The 27,426-nt window shown below is 41.7% G+C and overlaps 1 protein-coding gene and 1 long non-coding RNA gene across 3 annotated transcripts in view; one reads left to right on the forward strand and one right to left on the reverse strand.

Annotated features, from left to right (window-relative positions):
* rtkn (rhotekin) overlaps positions 1 to 27,426 on the forward strand; it is a 64,600-nt gene that overhangs the window by 13,705 nt on the left and 23,469 nt on the right.
* On the reverse strand, positions 16,067 to 19,280 carry LOC117819195. 2 transcript variants are annotated; one of them, XR_004632479.1, is made up of 3 exons: positions 18,547 to 19,280; positions 16,524 to 16,748; positions 16,067 to 16,378 (listed from the first exon to the last, which is right to left on the reverse strand). It is a non-coding gene; the product is annotated as an uncharacterized LOC117819195 (long non-coding RNA). The 2 variants fall into 2 exon arrangements; XR_004632478.1 differs by having other exon boundaries at positions 18,735 to 19,279.

A 27,426-nucleotide genomic window follows, 5' to 3' on the forward strand; every position in this document is an offset into this window, starting at 1 on the left:
GGTAGACGCTGGATGAGATTTACTGATGTCATTACTGTGTCTCTGTGTCTGACTTATGACTGTGTGGCTGTCAGCGCAGGTTTTTCATGGTCCATAACAGAGAAGTGGTGACCTCCAGGGGGATTTCTCTTCTGATACGTCTGGTTTCACAGCTCCTCTCACACTGCTGTCATCATGCTGAACAGATGTGACCCTGCGCCTGCCATAGCACAGCCGTGTAATTCAAATCTCATGATATTCAAATCTGTTGAGAGGCAGATTCTTTTTAAGTAGTCCAACTTTTAAACTGTTGCCGGTTTTACGTCTGCTCCTATTTTATCCAAATATTTTAATTTCTTGCAACAGCACACAGCCTCAGAAGGTTTCATTTTGATCCTTTTAGGGCCAAATTTAAGATCTATATGAACTTTGTTTTCTTTGCAATGCACATTTAAACAGTTCATCTGACTATTATTTACCTCACTGATTGATTGCATTTTTTATGGTAATTGGAGAAAATATGCTTATCAGCCCAAAGTTTATAATTCAAATTATTTCTGATTTCAGGCCAAAAACATCATTCATAAGATGACAAAAAGCAGCAAAGTTTCACACTCAAGAAGCAGCAGAGTGTACCGTTTTAATGTTTTGCTTAAAACATTTGAAGATTAGTTCACCTGTGATCGATTAACAGATGAATTGTTGCTTCTCAGCACATTTCTCTGGCACAGAAACCTTCTACTTGGCAGACACTATTTCAGTTTATGACTTCAAATCAGATGAGGGAAATATTTTTCTCTCCCTGTTTTTGTGCAATCAATCGTATAAGAGTGTAAAAATACTCTGAGAGAAATCTCTGCAATAACTGTCTTTGCCATCTGTGTGAAACAACCGACAGTGTTTGCCTGACAGACCATAATCAGACAAACAAACCTTAATCAGCTGCATTTTGAGACACTTTATTTTGAGAGTGTTTGTGTTTACTATGTTGTCATGATTCACAGAGTGTTTGTGGATGTCTGTTTATCCCTGGGTGTTTTTTTGTATGTAATTGTAGGTTTGTGTGTGTATGTTTAGGCCTCATAGGGTAAGTGGGAGTCATATGTGGGTGGGGATCAGTTTTTTAGATTGCGTCTAGATGACAGTCAGTGTGCTTTGTTGTGGTTTGGGCGTTTGGGGCCCGGTTGGCCGGGGGCCCTCTCCTGTTTCCCTCTCCAGATCTCTGGCTACACTGTGTGTAAGACTAAAGTTAGCTTCTGACTTTCAGCACAGACTCACAGTGGAACAGACACTGCAGAAGTGTGGGTGTATGATAATTGTCAGTATGGTATTTTCAAAGTATCATACAAAGCTTCTCTTTGCCCTTTGTTTGTGGACTGGCTGTCTGAACTGTGTATCCTGAATAACATTGTGTCTGATGATATTGTAGTTTTATTTTTATTTATTACAGATGGGGTCTTATTAGTGTAGTTTTACCTTTATTTCATCTGTGAAGATAAAATTCAGATCAACAGTGTAATCAGTTTTATCCAGAAACAAATCATCATCTGCAAACAGCAATGTGGTGAGCAGGAAACATGTATGATTAATGAACTCTGAGGTTGGAAAAATGTACTTGATAGACAAAATGAAGGAAAATATAGAAGTAATAAATTAAAACTCTTGATTCAGACATCCATGCAGTTCAGGAAATTAACTCCTGGCTCGACAAAGATTTTTTACATTCCCTGTACAGTGACAGAGACTACAACTGTTGGCTCAATAACTCTTATTTTCATTGCTATTGGGATATGAACATGATCAATGGACAGGTCATTATTATTGCCTTGAATGCAATGAATATGAAAAGTAATTTATCATTCATGGCATGCACCATGCATTCACACACACACACACATGAGTTGCCAGAGACTTAGGCCCTGTATGCTCATCATTAACCCTATCACACCAATTTTAGCCTCCCTTCACTGGTTGCCTGTGGGTTTTAGAATTGATTTTAAGAGTTTAACACTCACTTTTGAAGCAATAAATGGACAGGCCCCTGAGTACCTAAGTGAATGCCTTAAAATGTATGACCCCAACTGCTGCCTAAGATCCTCCGGCCTGTCCCTCTTGGAACTTCCAAGGGCGAAGTAAAAAACCAGAGGCGATCAGACCTTTGCAGTCAGAGCCCCATCACTCTGGAATGACCTGCCGAAGGAGATCAGGCAAACACATCCTTGTCCTCTTTTAAATCTCTTTTAAAAGCTCTCTTTAAATGCGCTTCTACTTCTTAACTCATCACTGACTTTTTAATTTCTGTATGTTTTTTATTATTGTCTTTTACTTCACTTATTTTAGCTCTCCTTACCTTTGTCATGTGCATTTGTGTTCTATCTCGCTATGTCTTGCACTCTGTAAAGCAGTTTGTAAAAATGTTTTTAAAAGGTGCTATATAAATAAAATGTTTTATTTATTATTATTATTATTATTATTATTATTATTATTATTATCATCATCATTATTATCATTACCAGATGCCCTCCTGCTAGCCATTAGCTGAGTTAATGCTACGTTAGTGCTCATTTGGACTGCAAAGTAAGCTAGCACAATGGTTTAGGACAGAGGAAAGAGCAAGGAAAATAAGGTGGCTGAAATAATATTTCTGATCCAGACTTGTGAAATTGTTCAACAATTACAAGTCATCTGTAAGATAAAGTGGAACAATGTGATTGCACATTGCAGATTATCCTCACGTTGTTCAGACAGACTGACATTTTATTACAAAGATTACATTCTGTGGCTTTTGAGAATGTAAAGATTTGTATCATTGGTTAGCTAAAGTTCTTTTTGGTTTCAGCCTGTTTGATCTTCTGAAATCTTGTTCTTCTTGCTATTGCCATCTGGCAGCTTTCAGGAAGTACTTTGTATGTATCTTTCTTTTTAACACAACAACAGTATTTAGTACATGTTTGTTGCAACAGCATCTCCATATCCTTCATGTGTTGTCTGATACGTCACAATAGACTGAGAGTGCCGCTCAGCTCTGACTCTCGGTATGTTTCCTTCAGCTGATTAGGTGAAGGGGAAGGAAGTTATCTGTATTTCTCCATACATCCGTTGAAAAACAAGAAGCATAACGGCTATTGTCTTGAAAGCATTTCAACCCCTTCAGAACTTATTACGCAACTCTGTGTGTATTTTCCAAATGTCCAAGTGTTCTAATCTCCTGGCAGAAGGTGATTTATGACAGTGTTTTGCTCCGTTTCCATCCAACATCAGCGTCAGCACTGGATGAGCTGACTTTGTAATTCATTACTTTTACTCTTCCCTCATGGCATCCAATTAGCACATCTGGCTTCGCTAAGTCTTTAGCCACGAGCTGCTGAAGCATTGTCCCATCAGTACTTGAACACCATTTAACAAAATAAAATCCCAGTCAGGCCTGAAGCTGTTGGGCATTTCCACTCTCTAAACACAGATTTTGACTTGTCCTCTGTGGCTCCTGGCCAGGGATCAGTGATGATCAGTGTTTGAGCTGGTCGCCCGCCTACCTGCCAGCTTGCCAGCGGGCCCTGTCATTTAGATAATAGCTGTTTTCTGTCTGTTTCTGTTCAGCCTGGAGGCTTTGTCATGAAGTGTCGGTCTTTGTGCTGAATTGTACAGAGATTTACCTGCAGCATGGGGATGCTGCTGGTGTATTAGAGAGACTAAACGGATTATGCGGCTTAAAAAAAATGAACTGTTTTCACGTTTCTTGTTCATTCTTTAAAAGACATTGACATCAACCAAGCAGATAAGCTTGTTTAACACAATAGTTTAAAGAATTTGAGTTCTTGAATGAGGGAATATTTTTACTGCATGCAAGAACCACTTTTGGACTAGCTATGACTACACACAGTGAATTTGGAAGTGAATGCACACACACGCACAATTGCACAAGACTAGTTGAATGTTTTGTGAGCCCTCACCCTCTGTGCATTCACCTCAAATATTTCTCCCTCCACCTCCAGAACAATAAATCTCCTCTCTGACTGTGTGTATGTTGGTGTCTACGACAGATTAGCCGGGTGATTTAAACTCTTAAGGGTGGAGGCTTTTCTTGGGGAAATGACCCGGGCAGCTTGCTACCGGCACCCCTGGCTGCTCTGCTTCTCTCCTCGAAGGTGAGAGGACTTTTTACAGCTCCTTTGTTTTTACTGTTTGCCTGAGTGAAGGAGTTTGCAGCTCATGCCTGCCTTTAGAGTAATGGAGGGGCTTTTGAGTGGAGAGGAGTGGCCTTAAAAGTCATGTCAAAGGGGCATATATCAAAATCATCATCAAAATATTGATGAACTTTGGAAATCAGTGACCCCCGAAACCCCCTTGTGTGTGAGGGTGAATACCAGAAGAATGTCTGTGTTGTAATTCATGCGCCTTATTGAGCAGTGCGCGATGTGACGCCGGTTTCCTGGTGAGGGGTGGGCTTGTGGTTTGCTCAGCTTAGTCTCACCCACGACTCACAATGAATGATACGCACACACATCACACACGTGCTCTCTCTCTCTCTCTCTCTCTCTCTCTCTCTCTCTCTCTCTCTCTCTCTCTCTCTCTCTCTCTCTCTCTCTCTCTCTCACACACACACACACACACACACACACACACACACACACACACATACATACAAACACACAGCTGTTTGAGGTCCAGCAGTGACGCGCTGGAGAGGGGGACAGGATGAGTATTTGAATCTCTCTTTGCTGTGTTTGTTCTGAAGAGGTTGTCTGTCTGTACACAACTTTTCCCACAGAACCAAAGCGGAACCATCCGTCCAGTTTATGTCTAGGAGTCACGTGGAGTAAACTTTTGGATTCTCTTGTTATGAGGACAGAGGAAACTGACTGCCAAACAACTGATGGAGACTTTCCCTGCCCTGTCACTGGACTTCCAATCATTTTTTTTCTTATCAGAAGGGAAATTGCTATCCACGTAAAAAATACTCTGGATTACTCTGGTATTTTTTATATCATGATCCAGCTACTTATTGTTACGTTTACGCATTTGGAAGGCGATATTTTGGTTGAATTCGGTAAGACTTTTTCAGGAGAGTCTTAAATTAATATTTAACAGGTTAAGCAATAAAAGATTGAAGCCAACTGTGATACTGGGGATCTGTGCCATGAAATATGTATTCGGATTTGCCAAATGTTTGTGACCCCCTGACCTACTAAACTTCAAATGTCACATCACAAATGCATGTGCGTTTGATAGGCTATATTTCTAACAAGAGCACCACCCAGCCATCGAATCAGGATTTCTAGTCGTGTTACAAGCTTTTATTTTATAACAAAACAATTAGATGATTGTTAAGGGGGGGAACCACCCAGATTTTCTAACTCAGCTTGGTGTTAGAAATCAACTCTCTTGGTGTTCATTTTCACTCTCGCCCTCCTGACGAGCGCCAGCTGACACGCTTATAATTTCTCCATTTATTATCAGCCTGTAAAAAAAGAACAAAGCTCCCCACCCTGCTCCGCCTGTGTGGTGCTGTGGTATTTGCTATTTGTTTGTATAAGAGGGTGTGGGGGCTTCTACTGTAATCTCTCCCCTCTTTCTTCTTTAAAAAAAGTTCATTACCATCAGAGACGCGTCGTAGGGGTTAATGTAACACCGAGTTGGGGCGCGTCAGGGCGCACACAGTGGGCTAGTTGTGTCGATCACTCCCGCAGAGGCGATGCCCTTTTGTGGAGAGGTCTCTTGTCACACAGAGGACAGACGGCATTCAGAGTTGGGACACGGGGACACAAAGAGGAGGACTGCATTTTAAAAGACTCAATTCTTCCCCCGCTACCGCTGGGTGTTGACTGTGGGCGTTTGAGAAGATCTTTGTTGCCCGGAGAGAAAGTAAGGGAAAAGAAGAATACCGGCGGTGGACGAGCTGGGGGATTTTTATGGACAGGGTTATTACAGTGCAGACCGTGCTGTCATCCAAACCACCTCTGCTTGCTTTCCCGGGGTGACTGGAATTGTTTTGGATAACTTTTACGCATTGCTTTACGCACTGATCGTACGGGTCGTAACTGAACAGGACTGTGTCATAATGAACTTTCTCTCTTCGGTACCTGCGGGGTAGCGCTCTGAGCCGGACCATTGACTCTGAGAGGGAATTACTTTGGATATCTGTGTAAAGGATGCCACTTGATACACTTGCAAACATGGAGGAAAAACTGTGGATATTGGAGGATCTGAATATGATGTACATCCGTCAGATTGCACTCAGTTTACAGGTAAAAGTTTGTTTTGATTTTCTGTTCATCACGACTTGTCTCTGAGCCTTTGCACGCGTTTATACTGCTGTTATTCGCGCTCCAGTCACCAGTTTTACTCAATCTCAAAGCTGCAGGGTGGGTCAATGGAGGAAATATGTGTGAGATCACGTCTCTGACTGTTTTACTTTATTGTTCCTGATTGATAGGCAACCCAACCCGAATACAAGCAGCCTCACCAAGGACTGAAATCTTTTTTAAGACCTTCCTGTAGCATAGAGCTTCACTGTGTTAGCTGTCTGTGTCTGCAGCTGTGCCTCAGCGTGTTGTAAAGTTTACACAGGGGTTGGTTGAAGAATCTTTCTATGTGACAAACAAGTGGAGCAGGCACTGGTGTGGTCTTCCCATTTGCAGATGGCAAAGCTCTCACTGACAGCAAACAGAAAACAACACTGCATGCCATCCATCTTTCGCTCTCTGCGTCTCCCCTTCCCACTGTGGGTTCACACACAGTCCACAGCTGCACATATGGGCCTCATAAGTCCCAGTGGGAGTGTGTGTGTGTGTTTGTGTGTGTTTGTGTGTGTGTGTGGCGTGTGTGTGGTATTGTCTTTCCTAAGAAAGACAATAAGAAAGACAATACCACAAAGGTTTATCATAACTGGGATGTCTAACCACCTCTTTTTGCAAATCTCCTAAATTTCTTTCCTCTGACTTTTTCAGAGCAAATAGCGGAAGAAAATGTCTTTTTCATCCTGAATCAAGTTCAAGAGAAGATTAGACACATGGCCATTGGAAATGATGCAAGGAATTTCAAAGGGAAATTCTAATATGCTTTATTTTCTGGCCTCATAATCCGAAAAAGATTAAGGCTGTCTGTCCTGCAGCTGTTGAGGGGTGTAAAAAGCAGACCATTTCTTTCTCACTATGTCAAATGAAATCTAGCCCAAAAGGCCTTCAGCTGTGTGACATCAGAGGTGTCGGATAGGTGATATCACTTGCTGGTGTGCTGTACCTGCCAGCAGTCTGGCATGGTGTTCATTTTAGAGGTGTTTCTTTGTTTATCTACCTGTGCCAAGTGCTGCGGAGTGTGCCAGGTGTCTGGCTTTTTATCAAATAAGATAAATGGGACTTCAAAATCACACTCTCTTCTGCCAGCTTTGACATCTGCAAAGTACAGTGTGTTCTCATTCTCTGATGTTTTCAGTGTCTCACTTATTTAGCTCCAGAGTGTGTTAAGTTTAGGGGCACAATGTGGTAATGAATTCCGTGAGGGGAGTTTTGGCGCCTGTGGCATGAAATGCACCACACAAACCAGCTATCACGAGTTCTTTTTTACCAACAAGTTTATTGGGCACAAATCAGGACACTAGATCCTGTTACAGAGGCTTCTTTGATGTAGAGACTTGTTTACAGCATGGACATAGACTGGATAATAACGCTTTGTGTGAATATTGAATCTTGGGAATTAAGGTGGAATGTAGATAACAAGTAGGGCATTTTCTGTCCGTGGATCTACATGCATTCATGCTTTTTTGTGCCTGTTATTCCTCTAAATGCAATTGCAAAAGTAGGAATGCATTATAACAGGATGATGAGCCCTTGTTTTGCTGTGAGGGAAACCCCCTCCTCCCACAGGGTCAGTTCAGAGGTCAGGGTCGGCTGCAGAGAAGCATTACTCGGCGAGAATTTCAGTTTGTCGTCCTTGTTTTTAACTTTGGAGTATTTATGCGGGTAAACACTCACTTGTTTGCTCACTTGCTCCCTCATACAGCCTCCCTCCCCTCATGTCTCCTCTGCCTGGGTGGGTTTATGAGACAGGGATTCTTTGTATGTTGCTGAGCTGCACAGCCCACAGTGACTGTAATTTCAGCCAGCTATAGATGAGTTTTGCCCAAGGGTATTTTCTTAAAGCTCTGTTGGGACGACTTGCAGTTATTACACTGTAAACCCTTTCTTCTCCTATTCTTTGTACCTGCAGCAACATTTTCTGAAAGCTTTTCCCACCCCATACACACAATCACTCACACATACTGTAAATATGTATTTATAACAGTTACAGATGTTGTTTTTCCTTCAACAGTCATCTCAGAAAATGTCTGTCATTTGAAAAGAAATATAAAAAGTGAGAGACCATGCATGTCTTGAGGCTCCAGCATTCCTCAGGCGTGCATAATTGCTGTGTCAGGAGAGCAGAGAGCGCAGCCATTGTGTTATTTTCAAGCTCAGTAGGAAGTAACATTTCTGCTCTTCAGGTTTTAACAAGTCTGTTGCAAAAAGGAATGAGTGCATTCCTGGCTCAAATGAACAGTCTTCTTCCATCTTTTCCTTCTCTCGTGTGAGGCCCAAAAGACGGTCACCACTGCACTGCTTTCTCTGACTCACATGCAAAGTGTAAAAGGCATTTTTGCCCCTTGAGCACAGGAAGAGAGGTGGCCGATGGGAGACAGGAAATGGCCTTGTGTAATTACTGTTTCCCACCAGAAGCAACAAACATGATGTCATTGAACTCACTTCCATTTATGGACACATGCACACAGCGTTTCCTGTCACCAAAATCAGATTAACACAAATATTTTATTTGTTCGCTTTGATTTTCCCATCCTTCCTTTTTCCCTTTTCAACCTTCTCCACTTTCTCAGGCTCTGTCCCCCTGTCCTGTCCCCTTCACCCCCCTGATAGCCAGAGGGCCGTAGATGGACACTTTCTCTTTGGTCTAATTTTAGCTGCGGACTAGGCTCAAAATCCATTTATCATTGCTCTGCCAGAGTTTAATCTTGATATTTTTAAAGGGGGTTTAAGTCAGAAAAACAGGATCTATCTAGAGTATATAGCTCTGTAAATCAGTCATTGTTTATCAAAGTACAATACTTCCTCCACATGTGATCATACCAATGATATCATCAGATTGGAGATATACCAGACTCCATTTCTGCATCACAGCAGTTATTGTTTTTGTTGAGGCATTACCCCTTGAACTTAAGTTGAAACTTTGTTTAAGAAACAGTCCAAAGTTCACTATTGGTCTGAAAGCTTTTTTGTTGTGTATCAGATAGACTGAGTGAGCCAAGCATTCTCAAGTGTTCTGTTACTTCAGTTGCCATGAACAGCATTTCCTTTAATGCTGCATGATCACTCAGGATATTATGCTGGAAATTAAGTGGATTTATTGCATCTTTCATGTTATATTTATCTTCAAGTGTTATACAGGCTTTTTAATCAACACAGACCAACACATTGAACCTACAATTTTGCAATCATAGAAGTTCAGACTGTGACCCTGGTTAACAAAGAGCTACCATGGGGTCACATGGGAGTTTGTAGCTGGACTCATGTTTGACCTGTCACACGCTCCCAAACCCTAAACTTAGCTGTGGTCATGCCTCGGATAGTTGTGGACAACACGGCTTGCCTGAAATATCCACTGACTACATACAGCCTATCATCTGATCTCAGGTCACTGGTTAACCTGCAGCCTGTTGTTACCATTCGATCGGGGTGGACTTGTCAGGAGTTAGTCTGTCTATGTGGATTGATGTTTTTGTTTGAAACTGCACAGAAATATCTTCTGAATCTGTTTGTTTCCTTGCACTGTTTTATCGTTATGTGTCTGCAGACTTTAGCTGTGGATTTGTTGCCATCTTTCAACAGTATAGTAATTGTCCTGAATATCAGCTGTAGTAACAGATATTTAGCCCCACTGACCTCACATTTCTAAATGTAAGAGGTCCCAGTGGGCAAAGACCAAATTAACTGCATAATCCCTACCCACTCTAGGCCAGTGAATCAGTATTTGCTTGTGGAATCCGACGAGACAGATGACTTCAACCTTGATGATGATGCTTTGTAGTAAGAGGAAAGGTTAATCTCATTTCTTCTGGGACAGAAAAACAGCATACATGTAGGGCTGAACTTCAAATCCTGTCTACTGACTTTTAGTTGCATTTCATTTTAAATGTTAATAACCCATTTTCCATCTTTTGTATTTCACTACTTAAGAACCTTTCATGGTTACCTATCCCCTTCAGACTTTTCCACACTTGAATAACACCGGGGATTCCTCTAAACTTATTTTGTCTTTTACAATTTGATTTTTTTTAAAACTGCAAAAGCAGCTATAAAGCTTACCTCTGATAAGTATTATCCTAAAAGCATTTGGCTGCTTAGTTAATGGTTTAACAGCAAAGCACTCAATCAATATTTTATATGTAAAACAATAGCATGCCATCCCTCTTTACTCTTTCGAAAAGCATTGTTTTTTCAACAAAAAAATGCAATACACTTAGAAAAAGCAAAAAGTGTATCTTCTCCTTTTACTGTGATCACTGTTGATGTCCATTCTATTATTCAATGCCTCTATCAGCATTCATTTATCCTGTGTGTGTGTGTGTGTGTGTGTGTGTGTGTGTGTGTGTGTGTGTGTGTGCGTGTGCGTGTGCGTGTTCGTGTGTGTGTGTGTGTGTGTGTGTTAGTTCAGCTGTTAGCTTGTTTAGGTAGCCAAGCAGACCTGCTTGCTTCAGTGGAAGTTGTGCTAAAGCTAACAGCGTTCACTCTCTTGTGATACAGAATACACACTCGTGTCTGAGCCAAAACACATTCCTCCACAGCGGAGAACTTCAGCGCACCCAGCTCCCTGCTGAGCTCAGCTGTGTGTGCACTTCTTACAGTGTGCGTGTGTGAGTAAATATTTGCAAAGAGTAATACGCCTAATAGTATTGTAAGCTACATAATTATAGCAGAGATTTGATTTAATGGGGACATTAGGTTTATTACCCTGGATTTCTTTGTGGCTGTGAGGTTTTTTCTTTCTATTTGTTTTGAATTAAATACAGATTTCCTACTGCGTGCACCAGCTCTAAATGAATGGAAATAGCGAGGTGCTTGTAAATGTTATGTACTTTGGTTTTATTCTGTTTGCTGAGTGTGTGTGTGTTGTGAATTTGCAAGTGTGTCTTTTGCATCTGCAGCAGGAATAGCTACAGTTGGCTCTAGTTCTTCCACCACTTGATGCCAAAGCAGGCATGGTGTGTGTGAGGTTGCTTAGAAAGGAGGCTTTGTATCACATCACACACACATTGCTCCATACCAAACCCTCCTCTCCTTCTTGGAATGGCACATCGAGCTCCAGCCTTCTCTTCCACGCCTCCCTCTTCCTCTGCCAGCCTCAGGTCTCCTGACTTCAAAGCATCTGGCTCCCCAACCTCACCTCTGCTCCCCAACACTTCCCTGACCCCCCTTAGGCTTCACCGCAGAGCCCTATCCCCCTGAGCTTCAGGTCCCACCCCGGCCCTCGCCCATGCAGCGGTTGGGAGGAGCGGCACAGGGCTGAATAGGTGCTCTGTGTGAGCAGGAACCAGTTAGATGCAGCAGCCTGAGCCAGCTTCCTTTGAAAAACAGCAGCTAGGAGCCAGGAGAGTGAGAAGGAGAAAACATGGAGCCAACAAAGCAGGAGGTGCTGTTATTGGAACATCCACCTGGCTCCCTGCACCTTCCCAGACTGTTTCTTTTATCGCTCACCTTCCTGTCTGCACTATCTCTGCTTGACTCTTTTGGATAATTTCACTCTGCTGCGCTTCTCTCTCTTCTTCTGCCACAGTTTTCGGCCCTTATTTCCACCTTCTTTTATCTCACCATCCTTAACACCTTTATTTAATCCTTCGCTCTTTTTGCCGTCACGCTTCGATGACACTTCAGTTTGAGCATGTTAAGAACTTTTTTTTAAATTCACAACAGCAAAGAAAACTGGGGCTACTTAAGCATTTTGAATTGAGTCTGCAGGCAAATCAGCACAGATTGAATTTGACGCCATGTTTGGCTTATTATGTCAACAGCTCACCAGCCTCTGTTTTTAAGTGGTGATATCAAAAATGTTGTATTCCTTTGAAAATCATGTAATTAAGAACATCTGAACACGTTCTGGAGACGCAGCTGGCAGTGCAGGCTGTTTTATCAGATGGTTGTCTTTGAAACTGTGCACAAACACACATTGTGTGAAAATAGAGTGCTTGGTAATGTGTTCAATTGAGCATGTAGATGCTGCTTTTGTGTTACTCCATATGGTTACACTTCATGCTTTTGTGTGTATGAGCTTTCCAGCTTTAAGATAAAGTCTGCACAGTAAAAATGACTCTGTGAGAGTTTATGGTTCATGCTTTGACTTTATTGATTTCTTTGATGAGGTATATATACAGTATATGGGGGAGTTTAAAGTGTGCATGGGTGCATTCAGGCTAATTATGTATGTTTATCTCACTCTGTCTGATCTCTGATCTCTCTTAGCGGTGAAGTGAGAGATGGGAACAGAGAGTATAGAAACATAGAGGCGAGAGACACCATTAAAATGACCTATTCCCTTGTGAATAATCCCCTGAAGAGGGTAGCATCTGTAGCATCATCTGCATCCTTGTGACACTAAGACTGTGTCTTTTGAAACTGTGTTTGTGTATTTGATGTCTGTTTAAGCGAGCCGAAGTGTCTGATTGAATCAGTGTACACTGCCGGATCTTTGGCCACTGATTTGCTGTGTGCATGTGTATGTCACTGGTGGGTGGTTGTGTGTGTTTGGCAGAGGGAATAAATCTTTCAGCATTTGGAGTGCAGCCGTCTGACCATCTGAGGGCCTGTTCTGCTTTCATCAAGGACAAGAGAAGATCTTGTCTGCCTTTCAGATATGATTTAATGAAGTATTTATTTCTGTCTCCATGTCTTAATGTCACAGCGTCTGAGAGACCCACCACCATCACATGAATAGTAGTTTGTTTGCTCTTATGTTGCTGATTTGATCAAGGCTTCACAGAATGTGCAGAAGACTTTGTTTTCATTCATTCGCTGACTAGCCTCAGTTTTATGTCACTTTTGTTTTTGGATGCTTTTCCCTGAGAAGATAGATCGCTGGTGAGGAAAACCCTAAATGCCAGAGGGGACGTGTGACAAGGGAATTCCAGGGTTTGGAGGCGGGTCAGTAGGATCCTGAGGTAGATCTAAAGGCCTGGCCTGCTGAAAGGGGCCTCTTGTTGTGTTACGAGGTGCTGAGAGGCATGACTGAGCTGTTCCACCCCCAAACAACACTCCCTCACCAAGAAAAAAAACACAGCCTCTCTGTCTGACCATGATGAGATCAGTGGAACAAAAACTGCAGCTGGATGATGTCATCTTTGAGACTCTGGGGTCAAAAGCTCAGGGTCACTTTGGGAGAAGATGTGTGTGTATTTATGTGTAGAAAGGGTGTTTTTATAGCCTGAAAACCATAGAGTGTAACTAACTGCACAAATAAAACACAGGCAGGTAGAAGGGCAGACTAGAAATGACTTCCATTATTGATTATCAGCGTCTGTGATCTTGTAATCTATAAATACATCTTATAGACTATAAAAAGTCTATAAAACACCTACATTTCTTAAATTAAAAAGCTAGTTTCAATATCTGAAATTGCTTAAATTGACAACTTTAAACTGCTCTTTTATTCCAACCAATAGTCAAAAATATAACAATTAATGTACTCAAATGAAAAATCATCAACTCTTGCCCTTGAAGAAGCTGGTAACAGACAATGCTAGATATTTTTGCTTAAAAACTGACACAATTAATCAAAAAAGATGTATTTCAATATGTCTTTTTGACAAGTCATTGCAACTGCAGCTGTTAGTAACACACTCTTCTCCTATCTGTATAAACATACACCCTATGACACATCTTGAACTCTGATACCCACTGTGTCCTGCATCACCCCCACCTTCAATGAAGCCAGGTTACCCATATGTGTTTCTAATCCCATCATCATTTGGAGATGTAAAGGTTAATCCATCTTATCTTCAGTGGGCCAGACTCAAGAACCATGAAGGGATTCCTATTGGTTCTATTGGGATGCATGGCTCAATATGATTGGCTAAGACCTTACTGCTGAAGACCCCTGCTAAACCAGTTCACTGTCATTGGTCAGTGTGTCACCAGACAGACGGGCAGTTCGATGTTATGCAACAACTCATGTAAGTTTATTGAAGGCACTGTTTATGGCCTACATAAACACACACACACACACACACACACGCCTGAAGTCCTCACAGTTGGTCACTGCAGCTGTCACTGAGGGGACACTGAGGACTGACTGTATATTAAGCCTTGCATTTGATCTCTGTTGATTTAGCTTGCATAACACTGTTGTCAATTATAAATTGTGATGATTTTTTATTTCTCATCTTTCAGTCATACTGTTCCAGCAAATAATGCTATGGTTAGTGACTGCATGAAAGGGGTTTGCAGAGTACCTCTGATGGGAGATGAGTGATTATCTCCTTGTAAGAAGCTTGAACCATATAAGCCTGTGATGCTAATGTCATGACAGTGCTATGTCCTCAGGATACCTAAAAAAACAGGCATGCTCTTAAGTCCTTGAGTAAGTTCAAAGGGCAGCATTGAAATCCAAAGAAGTGAATGATGTGGCTTCAGTTTCTGTGGATGTTGCAGTGCCTTCATGTGGCCAATAGGGGGCTGATAAACTGCCCAACTTAATGAAAGATGTGGGTGAAACTGTTTTCTCCTTGCATGTCTCATCTAACACAGGGGATTTTGTTTCCATACAATGATTCAAAGGCAGAAAATAAGAGATGAAAATAATAAGAATGCAGTTTATGTGTTTGCACAGTCCAAATGGACGTACCATTCAGCTTCCATAGAATCCCTGCTTCAGGCCCAGTTTCAGACCAATAATTCAAATGCACCTTGTTAAAACAGACATTTTAGTCATGCACAATACTGCAAAGTGTAATCCACATGTTCTACATTATTAAGCTAAATAATTGTAATGAATGTCCTGCTGTGCCGCCGCAAGAGAAACACTGGTTTAAATATTGCTGCAAGCAAGGAAAGAAAAAGCTCACACCTCTATTAATGCTCTTATTCTAGTACCCTGCAATAAAACAATTGAAGCTTGTCCATATGCTTTAGTTCCTTTGGGTCACTTAATGTGAATTTACCTTGTGAGACCTTTATTCAAGCAAAGGGCTGTGAATAAAAGCGTGTAAAATCTGTGAAATAGAAACACAGGCCTGCCTCTCTACAGCTGCTGTCAACAAAAGCACCAGATTTAAATCTGCACAAGCCTTAAGTGTGAAAATTGTTAATCTTATTTGCTGTGAAGTTACTCCTCCAGGCAGTGATAGGAATTAAGATTTCGTTCCTTTAAATGCTTATACAAGGATTAGAAATTAAACAGAGCTGGTATGTAAAATGATGTTCTATTATTAGACACATGGCAAGAACAGGCGCTTCTATCTACAGTATAGAAGGAAGGGAGAGAGGAAAAAGGAAGAGCAATGCTTGTTTGGGAAAAGTCAATAGGAAATGCTTGGGAGGCTGAGTGTGTGAGTCCATCCTCTCATCCTGTGAAATGCAGGGTAATGACAGTGGGAATGATGCTACCATTCACTCAGCTGGCAGTGACTCATTCAGCACGGGAAAACCACAGCTGACTCTGCTAATCGGTGTCTTTTGTTCAGATTCCTAAAATAATTTCACAGATTAATAGTGGGCCCTTGTTTGTCCAATATAATGTTCCTTTTTAAACAGGTGGACAGTTTGAGCCACCACTGTTTTGTTTGTGTTGGAAATGTCACTCACTCGTGTTGTTTCCCGAACCCGCCAGTGAACTGTCAGTGTAAATTTGTCTCTGACAGCACTCCTCTGGCTGGCTACATGGCACGACTACTTGCTGATGAAACCTTAATCTGATTAACCGTAGGATATTTACAGCTTTAAGTCCTAAATTATCAAGGCTCATCTTGTTTTTGTTGCACATGTACACTAAAACAAAGAGGAGGGGAGATGGATTTATGTAAGAGGGCTGAAAGAAAATGTTAAATACTGAATGACTTTGTTAGTATTCTTGCTTTTATTTTTAATGCTCTTAACTTCTATGGGAGTGTCCTCAGCTCCCTCAGTGAACTCAGTTTTATGACAACACACCCTCTCTCCTCTTCTGTTGTCCCAAGCTAAAGGTAAAGAGCTGCTTTCACCCAGCCAGACACACAGATGTATCATTGCACCACTGAGATGGACTTTGTTGCCATTAGCTGAGGCTGCTTGCCCACAGACTGACTCTCTCCTCCTCCAACCTGATCCTCCTACATGTCATCTGCTGCATCTCTGGACTGTTCATCTCATTCTTCTTTTCATCTCTCCTACAAACACACAACAAAACAAATGCTGGGGTTTTCTGATTGCATCCAATTCTCTGTGCTGACATTTAGGAAAATGCTAAAGCCATAAGAATGGGTAAAATGTTTGATGCTCTACAATCATTTCCTGCAGATGAATTTTTCATACCATTGGTGCATTTGCAAAAGATGCCCTGAACACTCCATTAGTAGTCCTCCATTGTGGATTTCCTGCAGCCAAAAGTCCCACTCAGTGGTTTATTTCCACACTTAATTCCAGCCAGACTCGTCTGTGTTTTCCGTTTCGACCTGCCCACAAATCACTCTCATACATCACTGGTGGACAAGGCGATACACTCCGCTGCACAGCAACTTCCCGGCACACACATATGGGCTTGGCAATAAGGAAAGGCAGGGACAGAGAAAGAGAGGAAACAGGAAGACAGATGAACATTTGTATTTTCTCTGAAATTAAATGTTGTGTTGTCAATAGAATTTCATATGAATGCACCAACTTTAGATTACTGTCCAACATTATATCCGCAGTGTTTTGTTTCAGACAGATTATTTTTCTTTTTAGACTAGGTTTTGATCTAATGCATTGCCTGGTTCCAAACAGAAAATTACATTTTCATGACAGATGCCTTCCTAAGATTGACTTTTCTCATCAACTTTGGAGGACACCCAGAGATGAATCACATTTTATTAGTGGCACCTAATTTTAATCTTCGTCATTGAATGCAGAGCATGGCAGACCAAATTTATCTGCAGTGTCTCAAAATTATCCTCCAGCATTCATTTTGCCAGGTTTTAACTTGATAGTGGCAGGATTAACCATAAAAATCTCCCCCAGAAAAAAAAACTGTAGCTTTGGGTGGACAAGGGGGCTGCTAGCTGAGTTGCTGCTACCATCCTTGTTGGTGCTTGGCTTGTTCTTTGGGCAGTATTTTTCAGGGTTTCTACCATAGACTGTAGAAATTATGGACGTAGTATCCGTGACAGCACCCATCTGTTTCTGAATCGCTGTTTTGAGGCCAATCGGCGGTGGCAGCCATATTGCTGCTGTTGAGCGATTGTGACGTAAAAAGGCGGGCTTTGAGCCTCCTAGCCAACAGCTACAGTGTCCCCGCCTGTCAATCAAGTCAGCTGTGCCTCTCATTGGAAGACTCGTGATCTCAATATCTTTGAAATTGCTGCTTTAGAAAATATTCACCTCCCATACAGTGTGTGCCGATCGACTATCCAGACTTTACTCATCTTTTGTACCAGGCTGTAAACATGTTTATTTCTGCTGTAAAGATCGGCTTTTTTGAATTGGTGTGTATGTGGTTTCCGGTACTTCTGGAGCCAGCCTCAAGCGGATCCTCGATGAACTGCAGTTTTTAGCACTTCCAGATTGGACTCATATTTTTAGACCGGAGGTTGCCGCTTGGTTTCTACCAGCCCTACTTTCCACATAGGTCTCCTTCTCTACAGAGCAAGTTGATAGTAAATAAAACCATTGAAAATACTGGACAGAGCAGTTTCCTCTCTGTGATTTGGTGCATGAGAGCTGAGCTGCCACTTGCTATAGCTCAGTTAGTTAGTTAGTTTAATGGTTAAATACTTAATCCAGGCTTGTCTTGAAACGATTTCAGCTAATGCTAATTACAGTCAATGCTAACAGAAAACTGATAGCATGAAGACTGATCTGAAGACTGACTACATTTTGAGTCAGGTATACATATTGCCAAGAAATCATATAAATAAGTGCATAGTTTAAAAGACTTGTTTCCCTGTGTAATTGCATGGGAAATTGTATTCTATTTGACAACATGGTGCAAGGATATGAGGAAAAAGGAATGTTTCGCCTGCACTGCTCAGCAATCCAAACTCCTTATTGACCAGTGCCTTGTAAAAAAAAAAAGTTGAGTCATAACTCAAAAAAAGACAAACTGCCTTTTTCCACAGTGGGCGGTGTAGGCACAGAGCGACCACAGTGCATTTTACTGACACAGTTGCAACCCACTTCAAACTAAACACAGAGCTGCCAAATCCCTCTTATGTCACTTTTTTCAAATAGCTTGAAACCATGCACTGCCATCTTAAAAGATTTGACAGGGAACCACACTGAAGTGCTTGTCAGTGTGTAGGCTTCAGTGGACTGAACGACAAACCCCTGAGAAAATGTACTCCTAGTAAAATGTTCTCACTTAGTATGTCTGCTGAATAATACTGGGGTGACTCTGCTCCTGGAAACCGCTACGAGCGCCCCTGGGATTCTCCTCAAGGACCCCTGGAGGTCCCAGGGTACAAATGACAGTTTGCTCTCCTCTGCCTGCACGCAGCTGCACATGGATTACAAACACACACACGGGCACACACACATAGCTACACACACCCGCCTCCTCAGAAACGGCTCTCGGTTGGTCCATCAGTCGGTCACTCTGCGTCCTTTCCTTGTGCTGCTAGCGATGTTGTGTGTTTGATTCCGGACTTGGAGCTGTGGAGCTGCTTGGACGACGACAATGACGCTTATGATGATGAAAAAGACAACTCAGAGAGAGGAATGCACACACATGACTGCTGTCGTTCCCACATTTCCAAGAGAGCGGGTTGTGATTTCCGCGTGGATCCTTAACAACTTCAGAGGCTGATAAACGGCAGCAATCCACGGACTGACAGTGTTTTTAATATTGTTTTTGTCTTCAAATTGAGGAGCCCCTAAAGGGAAAATCTGAGTGAAGGTATTTCACGCTGAGTGTGGGACGTTAACGGACCTTGGTGTTGCGTAAAGAGCTCGTGCTGCCAGTTTTGGAGAGTTGGGACGCGGACTGCTCCTGGTTTAATAGGATGAATAACTCAATGAATCAAATGGTAAGGTCTATTTGTTTGTTTCCCAATGTTAATTAGAGAAAGATTCAGAGAGTTTGAAATAAAGGTGAAACGGAAATCGCCTGTCATCTGTACTTAAACACGTCACTTGAGGTTAAGTCGTCATCGTCAGCTTACGCAGTCTGTCCGTATAATACCAAGATATTGCGTGACATCTCTTGGGATCGAGTAGCCTGTTTAATGTTGCAAGTTTATTCTTATGAAGTGTTGTTCAATCTATTCGAAAAGACACGACGCCCCCGTTTAAAAACGTGGAGTTTTAAGGTGTCTTGTTTATTCCCCAGGTCTGTTCCATGAACTCAACCTACTTGGACCTACATTGTGTCAGTGAGATGTTTTAATGTATTCGGCTTGAAGTTTATTCAATCAGCGGATGTGATTCATGAAATGCAAACTTTCAGAATGGGTGCTCTCAATCTCTCACCATATCTTTCTTGTGGAGGAGGATTAAGTGAATGATAGATTAACTGTTTTAAAATACACATGCTTTAGGCGTTAATAATAACACGTGCATAAGATTTAGTAGTTCCTAATGATGTGTTGAGTCTGTCATGTCTTTTAATCCAAGTCATTCACTATATTGATAATAAAGTTCTGTTTAAACTGCAAGATTGCCAACAGAGTTTGGTCCAATCTGTTTCATAAGTGTCTGTAAGTGGTAGGTGTGCTTTTTTTTCAATTCTGGACAGGCAGTGTTACTTTTATTACAATCCCCCTGGGTACAATGACATGTTCAATACTAATACTTTCACATTAATTAGTTTCTTTGCCACCTTGAATAACTCGCTCTCCGAAGCTTCTGCATGAAACATCTCTCTTTCTGTGCTTAAATTGTGGCTTGCTGGAGTAAATGGTTACATCAGTAGGGGCATACAGGGATTCTGAATTTCATGTTGTCTGACTGCACTGTGACATCTCACCAAGCCTCTCAGAGTAGGAACAGTGTGACAACTGCAGGATATTACTGCAATAATGACTTACATCTCCCAGGCGTCAACCTTTCCCCTCTGCTGAGAATAAATCTTTCCTAAACGCCTCAAATTGGCAGTACAAAAATAGCCACACTAGCTGAATACTGGAGTAGAGAAGACCTTTACTAATGGCAATATTTTTTTGTAGCTCTTTTTAGCAGGAGTAAAACATATATTCCATGGTTTTCACATAAAACTATGTGGCTCTTATAATGCCAGTCCGAAAAGTAAAGGCACGTCTGTGATGCATTCATATTTCTATTTTAGAAGGCAGTTCCTCTCAGACCCATGCATGCAGAACCACAGAAAAGTGCAGTAAAAAAAGCTGCTTCAAGTAAATTTTACCCTCCACTTAGTTTTCTTCCCAAGTCTGTGTGGCAGGCGGTCGTTAGTTTCTTAGTTTCATAGCTTTTGACCAACTGTTAGCTCTGACCACTTCCTATAATCAACTTTGTTGTCACCACTGAAACTCAATCCATGTTTGGATTAACCAAAACAACTGGCTGCATGTCTGTCTGTTGATTGCCTTCAGTTTCCCTAATGACAGACTGCTTCCTGATGTGAGAGAAAGTTCAGATTTAAGTCTCATGTTGATTTTAAAAGGTCACCTGCATCAACATCACTCAAAGATTAAAAGAGCATGTCAAATGTGATCTTTTCATTTCTGGAAATAAGCCTGCACGCATCTGTGTCTGGATCTCTTTCTTGTGTGTGTGTGTGTGTGTGTGTGTGTGTGTGTGTGTGTGTGTGTGTGTGTGTGTGTGTGTGTGTGTGTGTGTGTGTGTGTGTGTGTGTGTGTGTGTGTGTGTGTGTGTGTGTGTGTGCAGCTCATAGAGAGCTCAAATCATGTGGTGGGTATTCATTTTGTCTGTGCTGCTGTTCTGACCACAAACATCTCAGATCATTAGTAGTGAAAAGGTCACTGAAGTGCCAGAGCTCGTAACAGCCTCTCTGATGCGTTTGTCATGAAGGGTTAAGAAGTTTTGGTGCAAGCTGCAGTCAAACCTGTCCTGTTTACAGTTAAATGCATTTTGGCTTCTGCTTTTCATTGCAATTATACAAGTCGGCATCCTGTGTCAGTTCACCGGGTAAGGAATCCTTCGGCCCGTGTCTTCCAATCAATAACCACTTACTGCAGAGGTTCTTTCTGCAGTCAAGTCTCTGTCTGTCCACACAGCCTTCTGTCTCTCTACCTGTCTATCATGATCTCCAATGTCTCCTCTGTTCTATATGTCTCTCTCTCCTTCGCTTCCCTCACCTCTGCAGTCACGTGTGTGTATTTTTTCTCTCCCTCTCTTTGCCCCTGCTCTGTGCTGCAGCAGAGGTCATTCTGTTTTCTCTGCTGATGTTGTCCGTTGCTTTTTCTCCCAGGAGGCGGTTGCTAGGACTAGGCAGGACATCCTCACCAAGCCTTAAAAACACAGGGGGGTACAGCAATACATTATTTTATGTGGTGTGTGCAGCATTACAGCAGCCATAGAGAAGGAGGAGAGGGTTGAATTTGAGTTTGTTCTTTGTGTGTGTGTGAGTGTTTCTCCTTGAACCAGTTGTCTAAGGAATAGTTTGAAAAATGAGCCACTTATACTCTACTCTGCCACAGTATTGCTTCTCTGCCCTTTCAATTTAGATCTTTTAACTCTACTTATGCAAACACACTCTTACTCTCTCTGAGGGTTTCTACTTTTTCACACCATCTCTTGCAAACTTTGGCTCCCATCTTCTACTTTCAGTTCCTGGGTTGAAATGCACACACACATACACAGACACACACAAAAGGCAAGTTCAAAAAGAGCTCTGACATGACATGCCATGGCTGAGCCCTTTCTGTGGTGTTCTGTCCTATTTTTCTTTCTCCTTTTAGAAGCAAATGTTGTTGCATGCAGAGTGGCAGAGCCCTCAGTGGATTTGTCCTGACATGTGCGCTTCAAAAAGACAAGGAAAAAGAGTAAGAGACAGAAGAGAGTTGGGAAAGAGGTGTTTGTAATAGGGAAAACCTGTATAGTAAGAATCACACACTGGACAACATTTATACTTGTGCTGCAGGAGATTAATAGTCTGGTCTGTAGTTGCTGATTCAGAGGACGAGAAAGGGAATGATGGACAAACACAAGACAGACAGACAATTAGAGCGGAGTGATGACCTGACGATGCAGAGGCAGATTGTGAAGGGATTGATGGTCATGGAGGAGAGAGCGCAGTCCTGCAGACAGATAATCAGACAAGCAGCTAATGCAGAGCTGCTGGCAGCGGTTCCAAGTCTATCTATTATGTCGGTCTGAAGCAGATGCAGAGCTGTCAGTCATTCTTACTGCGCTGTTTGACACGCTGTTATACCTGCTACCTGTTGTGTGTGTGTGTGTGTGTGTGTGTGTGTGTGTGTGCGAGCGTATGTGTGTGCAGCAAGCGTTCTTTGATTTTATGCTGCTTCTGCTCCACCAATCCATGATTAGGTTATGTTTGTTTAGTGGAATTGCCTGTGTGTTGCTGATATGAGCGATGCAGCAAATAGTTCACACACTAACACACATACAAATAAACACACACACACACACACACACACACACACACACACACACACACACACACACACACACACACACACACACACACCAGATCAGAAAGATCAGAAGAGATCTAACATAATGGATAATCCATCCAAGCTACACTCCATCCTTCTCCCATAGCTCTCTGATGAAATGCTGTCATGACCGTATTGAATCGATAATAATAATTTTAAAGATAAAGTCACACACGCATGCACTCACACCATCATTTCTTTCACACACCATGCTGCTCACATGATTCCTTATCGCACATTGTTTTGCATATGTTTCAGACAGGGAGGATTGTGTGTGACAGACAATGCACAGAGCAAGAGAACGTGTAAAGGTTTCATCCCCAAAATAATGCACGACTCAATCTGGTCTGCTCCTGAGTAATAACAATGAAACATTTTATACTGAGTCATTTTTTCTAAATTTGTGGGACTGTAAACTGACAGAGATGAGTATGATACAAGAACACCTGTCTTGTTTTTTCCAGTGTGGAAGACAGAGGTCTGACAGTCACTGACTGCTCAGCATTTGGTCACATCTATTAATACATTATTTTGGCCTGAGTCAATATTCAGAAAACATATTTATAACCTATATACACCTAGTTTAAGATACCAAACATATAACATATTTATTTTTCAAAGACCAACAATAATATTTCATTGCTGTTTTTACACCCTGCTGTGTTTTTAGAAGAGCCTCCATCAATTATACTTCCATTTTAGATGATTTTAAGCTATAATGAATGTCAAGCAAGTATTGATGTTGTATGGGGTCTTTTGCCTTGATTTAAACAAACATTGGTGTTATTAATTTGTATATCATATGTGGGTATGGTAATGAATCCAGTGTAAAAGAATGCCTTGTGCTCGTCCTCTCACAGCACAGAGAGAAGCAGGAAAGACAAATGGGTTTCATTTGAACTTGTTGGGTGTGAGACCCACAGCAGCTCTGCTCACGTCAGCCTGCTACATTTGCATGTCAGCAGATAGACTGCTGTGAATAGTTCTGTTGAAGCTGAATAATGATTGTGTAAATCTTATGTCTATGTGTGCAGTGTTAGTGTGTGTAGATAAGTGATGCAGTAAATGAGGAAGTTCAGAGTTTTCCCCTAGTTTGCCTGGCGTGTATGTAAATGCGGACCCCCAAATCTGCTCAAGTTGTTCTGTGGGGCACAGATAAGAGCCATACACACGCACTTACTCACACACAGTAATGCTCATGCACACATTTTGCAATTAATTATATCCCCTCTCTTGTTCTCCCTTATTCACCAATGTGCTGTCCCTAACTAAGCTTCTCACTGTGTCTCACGTGCCTCTACACACACATATACACATACACACAGATGCATGTTATGCACAACCCATAGACACAGATACTCCAAGGGTTAATGTGTACCATTAGTAACTAGAGCAGGCTGTGAGTGCTGTGAAGTGGCAGCAGGCAGGAGCCACAGTGACAGAGTGAGGGGGGCTGTGAGTGGATCTCACCTTACACGTGTTCCCTGTGACATAAATGGGGGCGACATTAATCAAGGCAGTGAAACAAATACTACTTTTATTATCCTGTGGTGGCAATATTCCTCAGCTCCTAATTCATGGCAGCCATTAATTAATAGTACACCACAAGGCTGTAAAACTATCCTCCATAAAAAGGCAGTGTGGCGTCTTACATTTCAGATCCTGAATCAGTTTTTATACCAGAGAAGTCTTTATTTTTGTAACAAGAGACCTTAACTTATGTTGCTGACAGTTTATTGTAAGAATACTGTAATTTCGAATTCATTCAACTGTGTTATTAGAGATATATGGCTACTATTGTTTCCTTTCTCATACTGATTCCCATAATATCTTGTATAACAGGTTATTAACTGCATTCTAATGTCATCAGAATACATATTAACACCAACAGCTGTGGACATATACTTCTCCTAACCCTGTACAGCAGCTCAAGTGCTTCCCACTGAAACTAAGCCTTGCATTCTGTAAACAAAGGACTTTTATTGGTGCGATTTTCCTGTGTAATGAAAATCCATATTGCCTCATTATACGTGCTCAGACTAATTTCAATTTCTCTGCAAGGCACAGATAATTGTTGTTGTATATCTCATGATAAATAACCTGAAATCTGTTCTTATCCGTCACTCTGTAATGGCAGTTTCCACCATTCATCGTCATAAGATATCTGTGTTTGCAAGTTGCTGTGTATGCTGTTGTCTTGTTGCGTTACTTATTTTTTCTCAAGGACAACAAATAATGGTATCTGTTCAGTCTGGTGTACTTACTAATATCTATACCAGATTTAAAGAATCAGAGACATGGGGCACAGTAGTGGGAGAAATGTTTTGACAATCTCAAAGGCACATGGCTGACAGGGGCCTTAAAAATATTCAAACATAGGCAGTAATGAAGGGGTGGGGCCCAGTATGATAATTTCAAGGATCCCAAAATCTCTGGCCTTTGGCCCCTTATCAGAGGTTTTTCCAACTCTGGCCATGAAACAATTCTGCGTTTAATTGCAATATAACTGGCTTTCATCAAGTTATATCCCCCTCTCTCTACAAACGGATAGACCCACCCTCCAGCTGTGCTTCATCTGTCCCTTTCTTTGCCTTTTTCCCCTCAGGGCAGAGGGCTGAGGGTCAGTTTAGTCATATCCTTCTTTGCTTTGACTCGCCTTAGATGTTCTGCAGCTTCATGAATATTATAATGAATTCACTTCACTTTCACTTCTGGGCTCTCGCTGGTCGATATTTATTCAAGGACATGCTGATACACAAGTACACAAGCAGAGAATTTGCAGTTTTGTTATCGCTCGTCTCTGTATAGTGCATCGTCATGGACCTTGCCTCCGCTCTAACAGATCTCACGTGGGGGCAGCACATGAGATTATATACACATGTGGTTATAAAGTCTAAATAAGGCAACAGAGGCAACAGTGATGATGAATAATAGAGAGTGATAAAAGTAGGTTTGACTACAGTGAAAGGCTCTCAGCTAGAGAAGGGGCTAAGAGAGAGCACAGCAAATATAAGAGAGAGACAGACACAAAAAGTGTCCGCACTTACATTGTCTATAATATTCCAATACAGGTTGGGACAACAAAGTGAGGTTAACTACATCCTCTCATTACTTTCAGCCCTATAATGTTGGGTTTACAGAGAAGTGTAAAAAAGATAAGAAGCAAGATTAGAGTAGCGACCATCTGTGGTTTAACTGGATATAAATAAAAATCTTGTTAGTGAAGCTGTCAGTCAAAAAACACTCCTGGCATGGCAAGCTATCGCTGCAAATTACATTATTTAATCCTTTTTTTATAACAGGAAGCTGGGTACATTTAAATGGAAGTGTTATGTGTTTGCAATTTAGACTGGATTTTTGTGCAGAACTATTAATTTCGCAAACTTCAATGCCAAAAAATCCAAGATATAAACACATCTTAAATCTTGTATTCTTTCATGTGTCCATTTTGATGGCAGACAGAGATCTACCAAACTTAAGAATTAGCAAAGGTGTTGGATTTGTGGGTCACCGTTGGCCTATGGTTTATTTGTGACATGTATAGAGGCTGCAGTCCTTGTCTCAGTGGTCACTGGCTCAAACTCCCAGCCACAGCCAGTGGCTGCGTGTCTTCTCCCACTCTCTACTCCCATCATTTCCTGTCTCTCATCAGCTGTCCTATCCAATAAAGGCAAAAATGTCCCAAGAAAATAACTTTAAAATATGTTTTACTGGTAAGGTTTGATTGTACACAGTTTAAAGTGGTCTGCTAAATGTAGGCTTAGGGATAAGATTCATGTATTTTCAGGTTGATCAGTATTGCTGAGGTCTTTGCCCAGCATGCTTTGCACATGTCTGCACCACTCCATGCATGTCTGATGTGTAGTAAAAAGAGCATGGGGTAAAAGACTCTGGGAGGAGAGTTTGGCATGCTAGTTAGACCGGCTCAGCTAATTAGTCCTGAGGAGGAAAGCTGAGGATTACTGAGGCGAGCATTGTGTGGATGTGTGAATTTGTGTTTGCGTGTGCCTGTGTGCATTGTGCCACTGAAATTGTGTCAGTCCGATGAAACTCTCCATTGGCTATGGAGTTCGGATGCGCTTATTCGTAAAGCCAACTAATGAGAGCTTTACAACTGTGTTACGGCGTCATGCTCAGGAAGTGTTAGGATGGGTTTGTGGTGGTGAGATAAGTTGCCACCCCATGAGGATGAAAAGGAGCTTAATGGTAGGGGACCCAGCAGGGGAGCCACTCTCCTTCGGGAAACTATGGCACTGTGACCTCTCACTGATTGAACCCTCCCTATGTCATTTTAGCTGCTCCTTATCTGCCATTTGCCCGTTACTAGAATCTGTTTTCATTCCCAGTGGGGCTGCAGAGTGAATTTCAATATGAGCATTTGCGATAAACACATGGGACAGCAAATGTCTATAATAATGTATCATGATAATTAAGAATATTATTCTACGTAAATAATCACAGCTCTTTCACTCAGCATGCGTAAAATTATTGAAATTCTTTGAGATTTATTTTGGATTCAGGAGGGCCTCTGGTATAATGTCAAACATGAAGGACAGATGATAGACGAGTTGTGACTCGTATGAATTCTTTTATATCTGTTTATTTATCAAACTCCATACTTTTATCTGAGTCTGGAACAATGTTATCTC

Source organism: Notolabrus celidotus, chromosome 9 (assembly GCF_009762535.1).
Source record: "Notolabrus celidotus isolate fNotCel1 chromosome 9, fNotCel1.pri, whole genome shotgun sequence".
NCBI lineage: Eukaryota > Metazoa > Chordata > Actinopteri > Labriformes > Labridae > Notolabrus > Notolabrus celidotus.